General features: G+C 39.7%; 1 long non-coding RNA gene across 1 annotated transcript; it reads left to right on the top strand.

The window, feature by feature from the left end:
• Positions 1-698: 698 nt before the first annotated feature.
• Positions 699-8,661, top strand: LOC118172212. Its single transcript, XR_004753588.1, has 2 exons — positions 699-4,042; positions 6,965-8,661. It is a non-coding gene; the product is annotated as an uncharacterized LOC118172212 (long non-coding RNA).
• Positions 8,662-16,309: the final 7,648 nt, after the last annotated feature.

Below are 16,309 nucleotides of genomic sequence, written 5' to 3'. Positions count from 1 at the left end.
ATACAGTAGCAAGAAAAACAACTGTTCAGTTTCTTTAGTTCAAGAATCACTATGTATTTGTATTCTGACATTTTAAAATCATATTTTGCTTTATGTGGTGTAAATAAGAGATTTAATTAGTTTATCATTTTAGCACAGTGTCTAACAATTCTTAAGTTACATAAAAAAATACATTCTTTTTTAGGGTGATGTAGCAGCTGAGTCTTGGGGAGCAAAAGCTGTGCTTATTTGAAGACTATGTGCCATAAATCTGCACTAGGAAACTTAAAAGTACAGCAAAGTTTGAAATGGTTAAAGAGTATTTCTATGCTTCCCAACACAATTTCCAAAAAGTTTGGATTCCAGAATGTCTTCAAAAATTAACATTGCAGCTTTTTACTGTATTACTGAATGGCTGCAGCCTAAATCTTGTATCAGATTGCAGGTGGATATACTGTAGTGTTCATCTGAGGTTTTGCCTTATACTTTCAACAAAGGGAAATGGAATACTTTGTAAAGTAATACTTTGCCTTTTATCAAATGACTTAAGGTTTGCCTTAAGTCATTTGATAAAAAAACCTGGACTGTGCTGTGCCTCAGCAGTTCACTTAAAATTTACAGCCAGTCTGACTGACTGAAGTTAAGAAAAGAGAATATTTACTGTTTGTGGAAAGGCCAGTATAAAGCACATTGTAAGCTATGCTGCATCTGTAACTAACGTGATTGATTGTGAGGGAAGATAGTATTAAAGCTCTTCTATGATACTGACTTTCAGTGTTTCATGAAACAGAATTTCAACAGAAACGGTACTTGAAATCGTGGCTGCAAAATAATGTTCTCAGCTGTAGTTTTTGCTTTCTATCTTCTGGACTGCAGCCTAGGTCGTCTTTTATTAGGAGTAGTGATTTTAGAAGAGCTCACAAATTCTTGAAAGGTTCAAGAATGAAACCAGTGAATTCTTTCCTGTTTTTGCCTTTTAAGTCACACTACCATTTTAAAATGTCTGGTCCAATTTTTCTTTTTTTGAGTGATATTCTGGCTATTTGTATACATGCTTATACTGCTAACGTGTGAATTAAATACCTTACAGGTTTCCTTCCAAGTGTTTTATTTGGGCAAAGGAAGATTAGTTTCATGATTAAAAAAAAGTATAATGTCAAGAGTAGGTAAAAATAAAACATTTAATTCGTTTACTGGGTTATACATGTTTGAAAATCCTGCAGACAGGTTCTTGTAAGCAAATTTAAGCAACGAATGTACATTAAAAACTGTTATTTGTGAAATACCAAGTATTTTCTGATTTTTGTCCCTGTTAGAAATACTTATAATGTTATTCAGTTTATCTTAGCTGTAGCAATATGTTATTGACAAGCTGAATTAGCGTAGAGCTATTTGCACATTACAAATATTCCTGATTCAAAATCCTAAATCCATCTAGTGACCTCCCATAATAGGAATATTTTAGCTGTGAGTCATTTCTGCCACTTAGCTTAGTCTGTGTGGGGAATCAAAGCAATTTTCAGTGTGTATATATAAAATCTCCGTCAAGAATTATGTGGAATTTAGCTTCTTGATACAGTTTCTTATGTTAGAATTGTGTGCTCGATTTGCCAATCAATGTGTGCAGCTAAAAGACTTGCTTCTATCTTTTAATGTTAACCTAATGATAGCATCCCAATTGTAGTTTATTATCCATTTAGAATATGTAGGGAATATGGAGTCTGTATCCAACACACGAAATGGCTTTTTAATTCATTTTTTTATGTATTTATTCTGTTTTGGATTAAGTGGCACTGGAGGAATTGGCTCTAAGGTAGGTTAGTTGTTTGAAATACTGCTTTTATTCACATAGCATGGGGTTTATTTTTTGGTGTCCTTCGTTGGGTAGAACACATGCGATCGAAAAACCGTGGTTTGTTCATGTTGTCATGGCCATGCCAAATGTAAAGTTTATACAGAATTTACTATTTTTACAAGCCAGTGATAGCACAACAAGCTTTCTGTTGTCAGAAAGGAATTCCTGTTCCCCATAGCTTTGAAGATGCTAAAATGAATCTTGGGGATATTCTCCAATAGGAGGAATTTGAAATAACCAGCACAGAACAATATCACTTGGATAGCTCTTGGTCGCAATGGTAGGGTGGGTTTGTGTCTTACGTGTGTATGTGAATCCACTCCAAATCTGCATGGACTTGAAAAGTAAATAATAGATTTTTTATTTTTTTTCTGATAACTGTTGCTGCTTCCTAGCTCAATATCACAGCCTTTTCCTATGTCTGCCACATCCTGATAAGGCCATAGTACATGAGGTTCTGTGGGAAGAGAGATGCTAGTTTTAACACCATATGAAAACCAAATCTTGGCCTTTTAGGTAAGAGCATGATACAGCATAAAGACAATATGTCCTTGATCATCTTGCTGCTGGGTATTCTTGTTTCCCAAAAGATTGCATTGCTTTTCAGCACCCTTGGTTTGGTGAACTTAAAAATGGAGGAATGTGAAATACCATGGACTAAAATCTGTTGTGAGTTTCGTACTTTGCCTAAATTTCAGCTTTGTAATCCAATGTGATATCTGTATTTAAAGTCAAATTATTTTTTCTCTAATTACAATTCAGCAAAATTATTGGTGAAATGGGTCTGATAGCAGAACATATTACTAAATGCTCATCAATTTGAGGCAAATGTTGTACCAAGGTATATTTCATTTTGCATCTAAAATACCATTTAAAGGAGTTTGGTGAAAGGAGAAGGGATAGCATACTTATTTTGAGCAGAAACTTCTGAACTTTGAAACAAAACAAAAAAAGGCTAAACAAAATAGTTGATTCAAATTAAAAAAAAAAAAAAAAGTATTTCAGTCAAGTTTGAAAAACTGCTAAATATCAGTTGATGAATCATTGGTTCTCTGCAGACTGATCCCGAAGGGACAGTTACCTGTGGAAGAGAAGGAGTACAAGAGAGCCTGACTGTTACGTTACCACCAGTCAATTCCCAAATCTAACATGGAGTGTAGAGCTGTGCAAAGAAGGAATTGACAGTTGGAGGAGAGTGGCCAGGCCTGGATCTTACTCCATAGAAAACTGTTCTTCTATAGATAACCAATACTGATCTTTTTTGTGGCCTCAATCCGCTGAATTTAGGAACAAATTTTCAGATACCACAATCCTGTCCTATAATACCAATCTTCAGCTCGGTGTTTGGAATGGGTTTTGTATTTATATTAAGGTTTATAGGACTAATTTTAAATGCAAGTAGTACTTTTTGTTGATCTGTACTTTAAGATTTTTTTTTTTTATATAAGCATTTGGAGTGCATGGTTAGACGTTACTTATCCCATCTAAGAACCTTCCAGTTTTATTTTTCCCTCATTAGATTTTTGTCTTTATGTGATTTACCTGGTTATAAAGAGCACGTGCTCTCATGTCTCTTAGAATTGGAAATTGTAACTGTGGGAGAATTGCCCTAACTTCTTCCTAAATTCGTTATTTAATTCTCAGCATTTTGGCGCAAATGTTTGCAGTCTGGTACTAATGGGGCAGCTTGTGCTGCAGCTTGTGATTATTTTATTCTGGGTGCAGGACTTCTTTTTTAAATTTCATGAAGTTCTTGTCCATGTTTCCCTGAACAGCAACTCTTTGTCCACTGTAATTCTTCTCCACATTCAGTGTCATCTGCAAACTAAGATTGATTCAGTCATGGTAGCCAGATGATTTATAAGACTACTGAATAGTAGTGGCCCAAGTGTCAACTTCTCAGGAGCTCCATTCATGGCTACTAGAACACCTCTGAGCCACTAAACACCTCACAAAAATCGAAGAAGCCCTTTGAGAACATAAAGTTTTTAAGAATACAATACACATTGTTTATGTAAAAACATTAGGAAAAGATTTATTGTGTTTTCTCAGTGTCTTGTAATGTAGCCTTACAGCTGGAAGCATTGAAAAGAACAGGGACCACGTGACAGGACATTCATCCTTATGCTGGCAAGTAGGAGCTACCCACAAGTGAATATCAACTCAATGCAGTGACATTCAATAGCAAACATTGAAACATTTGAAAAGGTACTTCTTTTGCTTCTTATTCAATTGTCCTGTATTCTAAGTAGCAGCTTGTCTCCAAAACAAGGTAAAGACCAGTTTAGATGTGGTCTCTCCGTGTGTTTAGTGCTGACGTCCATTTAAGCTGGCTTTAGTTCTACTGGTAGAAGAAATCAGAGCATTTTCAGTCTCTCTCTTTGTCTAAGTCTGACTGGATATGTAATGTCTCAGATGCTTCTGAGAATTTCTGTAACTAAGCTTCTTTTTTTCGTAAGCACAATGCGGCCTTTCTTGCAAGGAAGGGAACAGTCCTTCCCAGAAGCACTGCTGTTGCTTGATATGCTTTCAAGTTTCTTTTCGTTAAGAGTAATTTGCATTTTTATAATTGTTTTTTAAGTCATATTTTTCTGCAGAGTTCTTTAAATTTTGTTTGCAAGTTTGAATTCCATTACTCTATGCCAAAAAGAATACATTAAAGTGTTTTCAAAGTTGTGTTATTCTACGATGTATTCCAAATGACATTTCCAGATAACAACTTTTAGTGTCCAGGTGATTTAAGCAGAGGACATTTGAATTGCACCTTACCTAGTTTGTAGGTGAAGATTTGTCATTGTCAAAAAGCTGACCATAGACATTCTGGGTCTTCTGTAGATAATCTCAAGGCCGATTTAATTTATGACTGTCTTCAAGGCAAGCCAGCACACATCTGCCTGTAAGATTGAGAAGACACTGTCCTATACCCTGCAGTGGGATTTTTTGTTGTTGTTCCTATGAAAATGCAGCAACACACTGCTCGCTTGGTTTGTAGAATAATTTGGTGTCATAATTATTAAACAGTATTTGTCCTAGTGCAGTCTTGACATTCCTCAGTATCAGTACTCATCTCTTTTGTGCGCTTACCTCATTCCTCAAGGCATCATGGTGGTTTTGTATGAAGTATAACAGTAGAGATAATTCAGAGGAAACTTAGTATCTTTTGTTACGGTTTGTGATGTAAAGGTTTCAGTAGATAGTAAAAGAATATTGTAATTCAGAAAGAGGGGAAAAAATGAATAATAGTATCCACAAACAGAGAAAAAGGGAGGGGGTGAGGAGAGCTACTATTACCAAACCCAGCAACATATCCCCTGATTTTTAAACTAAAATACAGTAGCGACATCATTCTTTTATTCACAGCATGTTTTTTTTTTTTTTTTTTTTTTTTGGAAGTGTACATTTCTTGAGATTACCCTAGTAAAGGAAAAATGTTTGTTTCACTGGGCAATTTCTTTGTTCAGAAGAACCAAAAGGAAAAGTATACTGATACTGCTGACCAAAACTAGTATCAGCCAAGCCAGCTTCTTTCATGTTGAAGGTGGTAGTTCACATTACAGTTACGCAGATACTTTTAAAGACAACTTTTCCAAAAGGTGCATAAATGCATTTCAGTTTCTCTAAGACTTACTCGGAGATACTTATCTAAACAGTTTGCCATGCATGTCTGAGATTCCTCTGTTGTAAGGCAGCATGAATGGCTAGGAAAAGCTGTATCACCTGCCTGTGCCTCAAAAATAAGCACATACCCCATCAGTGCTTCTCATTTCTCAGTTACTGCCAAATGACTGTAATTCGTGAAGAAAGAAAAAGAGCAAGTTCTGCCATGGTAGATATTGTCAGAAAGTTTTGAACAATGATAACGCTTCTGACTTTAAAAAGTCAGTATGTGAGAAAAGTTTGAGTTTTAATAAATCTTGACATACTTTTGAGAGCCTTTTTTTTTTAGCATTTCAAGGATGTTGGAAACCTTTTATTACTCAAGGACATGTGATTCATTATATTTTTGAAATTATTCCTTAAATTGATAGCTGTAGACTGTCTGCTCCCCACCACTGCCTTGTACAGGAAACCCTGAATTTTTGCAAATTGCAGGCTTTTAGGAACTGATGCCTTCAGAAAAATGGCAGTCCTGAGGCTGGCAGAGATAATGATACTTAGAATGCTGTGTTAATATAATCAGTCCTTTGCTAGTTATGACCTGTGTGAGCACTATAATAGTCAGATTTGTATGTTTAGGGAGATAGAGCTGCTGAATCCCTCAGCAGAATAACATAAAAGATGATAAAGTAGTGCCAAATGAAGGATGATTGATCCTTAGCTATAACTGGTACAGGTAAGGACAGTACTGAGTTTGAAACCATTTAGAACATAATTATTCAGCCTAAATGTGTTGAAGATGTTGCTGGGGACATTATCTGTGCAAGTATATTCGGAAAGTTTGGGCATTTCCTTACATTTAGTGATAACACAGTAAATTCCCAGAGTTTATATAGAGGTTCATATACATGTATCTTCAAATGATCAGCTACAGAAAATCAGAAAAATAGGCAAGTTTTTGCCCAGTCTAGTGCTTTCTGAGACCTGAATCTGACATAGAAAGTGGGAAACTGTACATCTAGGAACAGATTCAGTTGTTGGGAACGCTTATTCCCAATTTGAGTTATTCCCAAATCTGTTTATGAGGTCATGGCTCTTAGATTAATGCAGACTTGGAGCAATCAGCATGAGTGCCATCCTCTGCCACGCCTCCTGCAACTGATGTTTCAATACATTCCAAAACTCTACCTACCAAATCTTTGTGCAAGCAATTCAGAAAATAACAGAGAAAAAAAAAAAAAAAAAAAGGAATGTAAACAGACTTCTACTGAACCAAGCCATTCTTAGTTATTGCATTCAGTTACTGTGCTTACGCAGTTCTGTTCCCTTGATGAGCTGGAGAAGCACAGTGCTCCCATGTAATTCTCTGGATATTCTGTTAAAATTGGCAAGCAATACAATAAAATAAAAAGGAGATGTAATTGCTAGACAACTGCACATGCTATTTTGAATGTGTTTTTTTGTTGTTGTTGGTTGGTGGTGGTGGTTGTTTTTGTAGCCATTTACAAATGAAATTCTTTGGCTTCTTTATAGGTAACCTAAGCAGAATGTCCATTAAGATTGATCAGACGTCTTATCTCAAAAGCAGCACATTTAGGTTAAGAAACATGGAGAACATGCTATGCTGACACTCATTGTCTCTGGAGAAAAAGAAACTTGTGGGTGATTACACCTCTCACTACAGCCTTTTATATAATAAACAGTAAGTTTATATGCTGGTACATGAGTAATAAGTTTGTTTCCTGCCTTGTCCAGTGAAGATACCTCATACAACATCGTATCTGTCAAAATAATGCATTATAATCCAGTTGTAAAAGGTTTCCCTCCAGCCTGAATAGATTTGAAGAGATGAAATAGAGTACACATTTATTTTGCTTTCAAGTAACAAATGACTGTGGCTTTATGTTATTCTGTGTGCTGTGAGCACATCTGTATGTCAGGCTGTTACTTTGGCTTCTAGCCATTATACTAGCAAAACTACCCTGAAGGCTTTCTTTGGTACTGCCTCCAACTCCACAGGACAGGCAACAGCTGTCTGTCTCTCCATGTCTGTTCTTGTAGATCAGTCAGCTGGTCTTTCACTCCTCTCCTGCTTTATATGAGGTTATTCTATACAGACAGCAATGGTTGTTTATTATTGTGTTGTTGACCTCCTAGAATGATAGCAGTAGCAGGAAGATAAACCTTAGCATTGAAGACCTGATTGAAAAGTCATTTGTAGTTATGCTTTCACTACAGCCTTTTGTTTCACTTACTAAGGTTAACGTATCTGTTTCCCGTGGAACTAGCAAACATTGTCCTGATCAACTTAGTGTTTGCTGAAGGCTTGTAGTTACGCAGTTACATATTAGATGTATTCCTTCACACTGAAATGTGAAGGCTTTTAAATACATTTCTGATTCATTGAAGGGAGAGAATGGTGATTTTAGAATTCAAACCTGTGCTTTTGACCTGGAAATGCAAGTCTTAGCCTGCCTGGCAAAAACAGATCTCCCCAAGCAGCCGTTCCCTTTCAGTGACGCAACATCTTTATTTGAAATCAGGTTTCTTTGCCTTAAATTTGATCTAAAGCCATAAGTTGCCACTTGAAAGAACAAAAAAGGATGTCAGTGTCAACAGTCATATTTGATGAAGAGAGACTTTTCTGAAAGTGACATTCTTTTGTGTTGAAAGGCAGTGTTTGTTCCCCAACCACTACAACCTCAGCTGAGCCTAATTAGACAATGAAGTTCAGATCATTTAATAACTTACTCAAAGTCCTAATTTTGTGTTATTTTGGCCTGAAACAAGGTTGATAAGTTTTAAAACAAAAACAAACAAAAGCTTTCCTGTTATTTGACAGAATCATTGATCTTAATTGAAATTTACAGATGTGTTCATTTGCTGTAGTAACCATATGCTGATTTCAGTCAGTGAATCTGTAAGTGATTTTCCAATTCATTTTCATGGACCGTTTCAGGAGTGGCACAATGTTAAATTAGAAGGGGTTATTTTTTTGTGGTATGCAATTATTAGCCTGCAAATTTACCATTGGAATCTATTGTTTAAGGACTGTTTAAAGTAAGCTTAGCTGGTGTTAATTAGATTCCTTGAAACTTTTAAAATTAAGCCAACAAAACCTCATGGATATATGTAAGACGTGACAACCTCCCCTGTACTTCGGCAGAGGCCAGGAGTTGATCCAAACCATAGGATTGTTTCTGTTCTGAGTCACTAAAATGGAAAAAAAAAAAAAAAAAACACAACATAGAACAATGGAAACAATGAAACAGACTTGGTCTTACATGAATCTTTTAACACTATTCCTAGGAAAAATTCCTTGTGGATTTTTGGCAGCATCCATTCTTTATAGCTGTTTCTGTTCTTTGGCAAGAAAGATCAGTCTGTAGAGGTTATTCATGCTGATCTGTTCTGGATGATGTCAGGGCCTCTGTGTGCACGAGTAATATTTCCTACAGTGTTTTCCAGTATGTTGGCAGTCTGGGGAATGTTATTGTAGAGTTGGCAGCTGTGATCGTTTTACACATTGTGCCATCTAAATGGCTTCAAAATCTCTCTTAATGCTGTAATGTACTACTAGTCTGTTTATGCTAGCAGCATTGCTGATGTTGCTCAAAAAGCTGAACCTGTCATAGCAGTTTTGAGATGTATTTTTAACCTATTAATGCGTATAGGTCCAAAGACATCTTGATAGCTATCTAATTCAGATAGAATTGCAACTCTCCACCCCCAAGGAGATTAAACTGTGCTTGTGAAGCTGTTTGTGATGGTCTGAGAACAGAAAGTAAAGTTACCTTCCTGAACATCTGAGTTATGTTCTACAGCCTTTGTAAAGAACAGGTTTTATAATTCTAGCATTAAAAGATACTTGGCTGTCAGGCAAGGTGTCAGGAAATCCCCGTGAGATTGAGGAAACGCACCGAAATGTGGTTACACACATAGTGACTGTTTGTACATCCTGTGACTGTTTCATTCACAGTAAACATGCTGAGTATACTCATCCTGCCAATACCGCCAGTAAAAGGAATTAGTCAAGTGTATTTATGTCTATGCTACGTCTCCCAGTCAGACGCTAGATAGCTACTTCTCTGAGGCACACTGGAACACCAAAATGCTAGGGGTTAGTGTTTTAGTTCAGAATTCAAATCTGAAGTCCAGACGCTATGAATGCTTGTGAAGAATGTATGCCAGCTGAGCGACGTGCATACCAAAGAACAGAAGAGCATCTGAGTTGCTGGGTTATCATTTGCTTGTTTACACATTTCTCACTAAATCTGTCACTTGAACTTGTATATGTCTCCTGGCTGACTCCAGTGAGCATGCTGAACAGAAGGAAAGGATATGTGATAGCCTGATCTGAAGCATGGGGAAAATGACCTTACTGTGCCTTTCAAATTGCTGGCCCATTTTGTTTTCTGTGTCAGCTAGGTGAGAATAATGATGGATCTTGCTTCATTTTGAGCATCTTGACTGGAGCATAGATGATTCCATGTTGTTTTCTGTTAACAGCAGGCAGCCAGTGTGATGGGATTCCACTACAGTTATCAACCTTTGTTTTTTGGTTACTGGTGGTGACCTTCAATTAGGCTATATATATATTCCCTGAGACATCTTTCTTTATTACTAGCTTCTGTGTGTACTTAAAGAAGTTTCTTTCCGACTGAGCCCTGTAATTAAAGTCCTAGGTTGTATTTTGCTTCGCTACTCCCTTGTCTTGATTTAGATCCTACATCACCCAGGCATCTGTTTCTTTGTGGAGGCAAGCTCCTTGCTGCCCACAGGGCTAGGGAGCAAGGATCCACTGAGGTTGTAAGATAAAAGAGTGAGGATGATATTTCCACCGGTGATGAGGAAAATCTCTGAAAATAGAGTTAATTCTGCGGTTATGGTTGGACACACAAGAAAGTGTGTTCAGAGAAGGAACACAGAACAGCAGATGGAAGTGAATTTACATGCATAAAGACTAGAAAAGGAGCTGAAGAGAAGTCCAGTGATTGAACAGAGTATAAGGAGATACAAGGTGACTTTTGGAAGTTGTGTGCAAGGTGCAGCCAACTAGTGGGAGAGAGAGGTAGATGTTTTACTAGTCATGGAAAGTATTTGCTGTCAGGTTCTGGTGCAGTGGGCGAAACACCTTGAGCTTCACTATGGGAAGTAACTGTAGAATATCGCCATCACCTCTTTGGTTGAAAGTATTGCTAAAATACATATTTAAATAAGGTTCAATCCATTTTCTTGTGTGTTGGGTCCCCATGTTCAGTAAGGGCCCCACTGCTGACCAGAGCCGAGCCAATAAGCGATGTTGTTTGTGCCTCTGTAAGAGCAGATTTAAGACAGGAAAGAAAAAAAAAGAAAAAAAAAAAAGAAAAAAAAAAAAACTGCACCACACAGCAGCTGGGAGAGTGAGAGGAGTGAGGAACAGCCTTGCAGGCACCAAGGTCAGCGAAGAAGAAGGGGGAAAGGTGCTCCAGGTGCCGGAGCAGAAGTCCCCTGGGGCCTGTGGTGAGGCCCATGGTGAAGCAGGCTGTCCCCCTGCAGCCCATGGAGTACCACGGTGGAGCAGGGTTCCACGCTGCAGCCCGTGGAGTAGACCATGGTGGAGCAGGGGGACCTGCACTGACAGAGACTGCAGCCTGTGGAAGAGCCCTGCTGGAGCAGATTCCGGGCCGGACCTGCAGCCTGTGGAGAGGAGCCCACGCAGGAGCAGGTGACCTGGCAGGAGCTGCTGCCCGTGGGGGACCCAGGTTGGAGCAGTTTGCTCCCGAGGGATGGACCCCGTGGTACGGACCCAGATCTGGAGCAGTTCTTGAAGAGCTGCTGCCTGTGGGCAGCCCACGCTGGATCAGTTCAGCAAGGACTGCATCCCATGGGAGGGACCCCACAGCACAGGGGATGAGAGTGACCGAGAAGGAGCGGCAGAGAAGAAGTGCTACAGACTGACCATAACCCCCATGCCCCCGTTCCCCTGCGCCGCTTGGGGGGAGGAGGTGGATGAGGGTGGGTGGATGGGGGGGAAGGTGCTTTTGGTTTCTTTCCTTTGTTTCTCACTTCTCCAGCTTGTTAGTAATAGCAATAAATCTCACTATCCCCTATGCTGAGTCTGTTTTGCCCGTCACAATAATTACTGTGCAATTTCCCTGTCCTTATCTCAAGCCTTGAGCCCTTTTCATCATATTTTCTCCCCATTACTCTTTGAGGAGGGGGAGTGAGAGAGCGGTTGTAGTGGAGCTCGGCAGCCCACTTGAGTAAAACCACCACAACTGGAAACAATTTCTTGACTATGATGTAATTCTTTATGTTGAATTAATTTATTTGGAGTTAACAGTCAAAAGACAGGACCTGATCAGTGAGAAGAAGGCAGTGATCCCAGATCACACAGTAAGCCATAGCATACAGTCCAGGCTTCCTGTTTCTAACCTGGATGGCCTGCTCACAAGCATACTATCTATCTGCCTGTAACCAGGCTGAAATGGCAAATGCCACCTACACTTATCTACTATAACACTTTGTAAAATGCACACATAACAAAATAGGTGAGATCTGTCTAACACAAGATCACTGCAGAGATAAGTGTAGCTCTTTAAAAAGAATTATTTCAAGTCAATGAAATTCTGTGTATAGAACAACATTTGTACAGGAATATGTGCGTACGTGTAGGAATTAGATTGCACAGAACAGAATTGATCCCAGGGATTAGGTTTCTAGGTGGAGCATGTAACAGGATATCTAGTTCTCCGGTACTGTAGCAGATAAAAAGATGGCATTGATATTCAATGTACTTTTTGAAAACATAGAGCAGAATTACAGTTCTGTAGGATTAAGAGTAAATCACTATGGATGGTAATGAAAAATTCTGCATTTCCCAAGGGGCAGAAAAAAGAAAAAAAAAAAAAAAAAAAAAAAAAAAGCACTTCCACTGTTTAGAGCTTTCCTCATATAGGCAAGGTGTGCTTTCAGAAGTCTGCAATAGATGTAATAACTTGCCAAGTCATTATCATGGGAGTCCAACTAGCATAACTTGAAAGGTAGATTTTCCTTTTTTTGTAACCTGTGATCCCTCTAAGTACTAATAACAAATCTGTGTATTTGTTTCATGGCAGTTCCCAAATCAGACCAAATAGCCAAGGTGCAAAAATAATACCCAGAGGTCTGCTTGATCATATGTTAAGCAGAATGGAATTTGTTATCCTCTTGCAACATAATACATTCAGTGAGGCAACATGGTACATAGAGGATCAGCCACGCCTAAACCAGAAAGTCCTCTGTCCTCATCCCGTCGTTTTGGTATTTTAAGAAAAATGTTTAAATAGGCAATGAATGTTGACAGAATTGTGGCCTTCATAACTACAGTGTTAATGCACTTTTTTTTTTGAGAAAGCATTGTGAGAGAGAGTGAGCAAGATCTGTGTAGATGAAGGAGCCAAACAATCCAGGGACAGAAGTGAGAGAGAAAAAAAATTGAGAGCCAGAGTGGCCCCATTTGTATTAATGTTATTGCAGTAGTAAAGCTTGGTGCAGAGGGGAACTTAAGTTGAATGTTCAAGTTAAACGGATCAGTTCTCCAGTAGTATAAAATAAGACGAAGATAGTGACAAGGAAAATTAGTGATGTTGCTGAGATGGAAGAGGTGTATTAAATAGAAGGTAAACAGAGAGAAAATGAGTATCAAACATATCAAATCATATTAAGGAATAAAAAAAAAAAAATAGGAGAGTTAGCAATGGTGATGTCACTGAGTCTGAGAAGGTGGAGTAAATGGACCTACAGGCATGTCCATAGAGGGTAGGATGTACCACAGCCCCAGTGAGCTGTCGGAAAGGAAGAATGAGAAGTTAGCACAATTACATTGGTTTTTCCATCCTCAGGACTCTGGGGAGCTCCAGTCAAGAGAAGTGCTCTCTGATTTCTGTGGTCAGCATGCAGGAAGATGGGGATCACAAATGGGTAATTGCAGTTGAGGTAGTTGCAGGTCATTTGAAACATGACTTTCTGTGCAGGTATTTTAAGGGATTGTGGGGATTTAGCGATGTAAATACAAGTTGAAAACCTTTCCTGGTACTGCCTTACTTGCAGGCTAGTTGCAGCATGTTTCTTCTAGTTAAACATCTGAGAGGCAGGCACAGAGGGAGACTGGGCCTGTGATAAGTGCAGTCCTTCTCCGAGCCTTTTAATCAGCCTAATGCTATCAGTAGTTACTCTAATGTCGTGCTAAGGAGTTGTGTTGTGGACCAGAACATACTGTGATCGGTGTTGTACAAACCCTCCAAGCTTTCAGTAAATCTTCAGAAATAACCTATATGACTTACAAGCGTATGTCTCATTTTAAAAAGTGATTCAGGCACTTGGCTGCTGTTCTCCCATTGAATTAATTTCCTTTCCTTGTTTGGCAGATAACGAGTCTTTCCTATTTGCACAGTCTGACTGCTGCCTTCTTCAGCTCACTGGTTTTGCAGAGTATTTTTTTTCCTCAAAGACAGGAAGAATGTATAGTATTTCCATGGATCACCAGGCCTTGGTATTAGAGGATGTTTGTTGCTTGCTAGAAGTATTGATGTCTTTTCTGCTGCGCTTACCTGTTAGGTTCCCCAGCTGGTACAAGTGCCTTTGATGTCAGTAGACCTGCGTAAGCAAAGATCAACTGAGGTAATTCATTATGTTTTAATGTAATGTTCATGTCTTCGTGACTGATTTCAGTTACTACTCTTTTTTTTCCCCGCTATGGTTCACTCTTTTTTTCCTTACTGAAGCACTTCAGCAGTCCCCGAAGGTTGTCAGATCAGACAGGCTGCTGAATGTGGGATACTGTTTAAAATGAGGTGAGTGTGCGATTCGGAGATTGAATAATTGATTAAGTTGGATATTAGAGGCAATATTATCTGTTCTTTTTCTGAAGCTGTTGGAATTACTGGAAAACGTTTTCATGCTGCTCTTAATGTAGCTAGAATAGTAATAGTTTGCTTGATATCAAAGCTGCTTCAAACTGTTTGTATGAAAATCTAGTTAAAATAATGGTGGTATATGAGCTATATGCTACCTCAAGCTTTAAGAAATATTGAGTTGTTAAAAATAGAATAATTTTCTGAGGAAATGGGAATAGTAGTGCCATTAGAACAGGCTGCAGTAGAGGACAGAAAGGTAAGTAGACCTTCAGTTAAGAGAATGAATGTGCTGAGATTGAATGTATGTTAACATGTGACTCGGGAGTTTTTATACAAGAATGCAACATAAAGTATTGTCTACACGTACATATGTGAAAACATTTTCTTCCAGCTGAGAGTGTTCTGGTTATGCTTTTCCACTGCTTTGCTTTGAAATTTGTTTGACAAGAGATTGGGAACCCACCCCTAGCTGCCAAACTATCCCCGAGGGATTGCATCCATTAGTAAGCAAATTGGCTGTCTGGCATCTGCTCAGCTGCTCATCCCTATTTAAAGCCCCTAATGAATATTGCAATACAGGATAGCTGTTACTTCTGGGACTGTGAGTATTTCTGATCTGTGAATCACCTTTCCAAGTTTCCAGTGATTTTTCTAAGAAACCTGAAAAGCAGGGAGAAATTATATGTTTAACTGTCAGTGACAGACCCTGGTGGACAGGAATTAATTCTTAAAGAAGATTCATTAATAGAGTGGCCTTGCCAAAAAGAAAACTTAATGCGATATTGGCAATGATGTTCTTTGACAAAATGCTGTGCCGTACTAACTCTTTTTTTGAATAAAATAGACTTGTAGGAGATAGCCATAGGAAAAGGCTATTAACGTTATTTTTACGTTCTGCAATGACTGGTTAATCCATCCACTCTTTTGCTTCTACCTGATGTTTGAAGTCTAGTAATACTTCTTTGTTTTTGAATCTCTGATCTGGTTTAGTCCCAGCAGTTATTTGGTCTCACAACCCATGTTCTTCTGTCTCTCTAGTGCTTGCCTGCTTTTGTCACCGCTGCTTTATGTCTTTTGCCAAGCCTGAAGCCAAACTTCATAGCGGAGGCAAATAGCTCTCAAATTCACTCTGTGGCAACATACTCTTGAAATAACTGCCTCGAGGTGGTCACCTGTAGGGGATTCAATAAAAGACAAGCATTTAAAATACAAGATTAACCCCATGTATTGGGAAGAGGGAGTGCTTACTTCTCTCCAAAGCATTTGGGCTTGATTACCAGTGAATTGTCCACATATCGTGGTGAAACAGCAATCTCAAGTGATCATGTGAAGTTTTTATTTTAGAATTTCCTTTTACTCCACGTTGCTTTTTGTGACCAGTGTCACCTCCGGGCTTTGATCAGTCATTTTTTCACGAGAAGTTTATTTCCCTTTTTTTTTTTTTTTCCTTCGTTGGGTGTGGTGTGCCTGAGTTCCCCGAGCACGCATGGGTGAGCCTTGGAGCAGAGGGCTCCTGGCGTTTATTGCCGGTGACACACGGCTCTTCGCCTTGTGCCAGCGGCGATACTGGGGGCTTGTCTTATGAGTCAGGACCTGTGGCAGGCCTGGCGCTAGCCGCGGGGCCGGAGGAGCTGGGCTCGCCCCGGGCAGGACGCGGTGGCAGCAGGGCCCGGCCTGGCACCGAACGGGGCTGACGTGGCTGGGCTGCGGCCGGGCCCCGCCGCGGGGGGACCCCCGTAGGGTGGGTGGTCCCGACCCGAGAGCTGCCCTCTTCTCCTCTCCTCCCCGTATTCTCCCTGCCCCGCGGGCCCCGCTCCCCTCAGCCCCCTCAGCCTGAGCCCCTGCCCCCGGAGCGTAGCTGCAGGCGGCTCCTCCGCGCCCTCGGGAACCTCCGCGGCTGGGGCGTCGGGGGATACAGATACCAGGGCAGAGATACGGGGACACAGATACCGGGACGAAGGCCGGCCCGGCCTGGTCCTGCCCTGCCGTCGCCCACCCC

Source organism: Oxyura jamaicensis, chromosome 10 (assembly GCF_011077185.1).
Source record: "Oxyura jamaicensis isolate SHBP4307 breed ruddy duck chromosome 10, BPBGC_Ojam_1.0, whole genome shotgun sequence".
Lineage (NCBI taxonomy): Eukaryota > Metazoa > Chordata > Aves > Anseriformes > Anatidae > Oxyura > Oxyura jamaicensis.
This window is presented reverse-complemented; position numbering and strand designations above follow the sequence as displayed.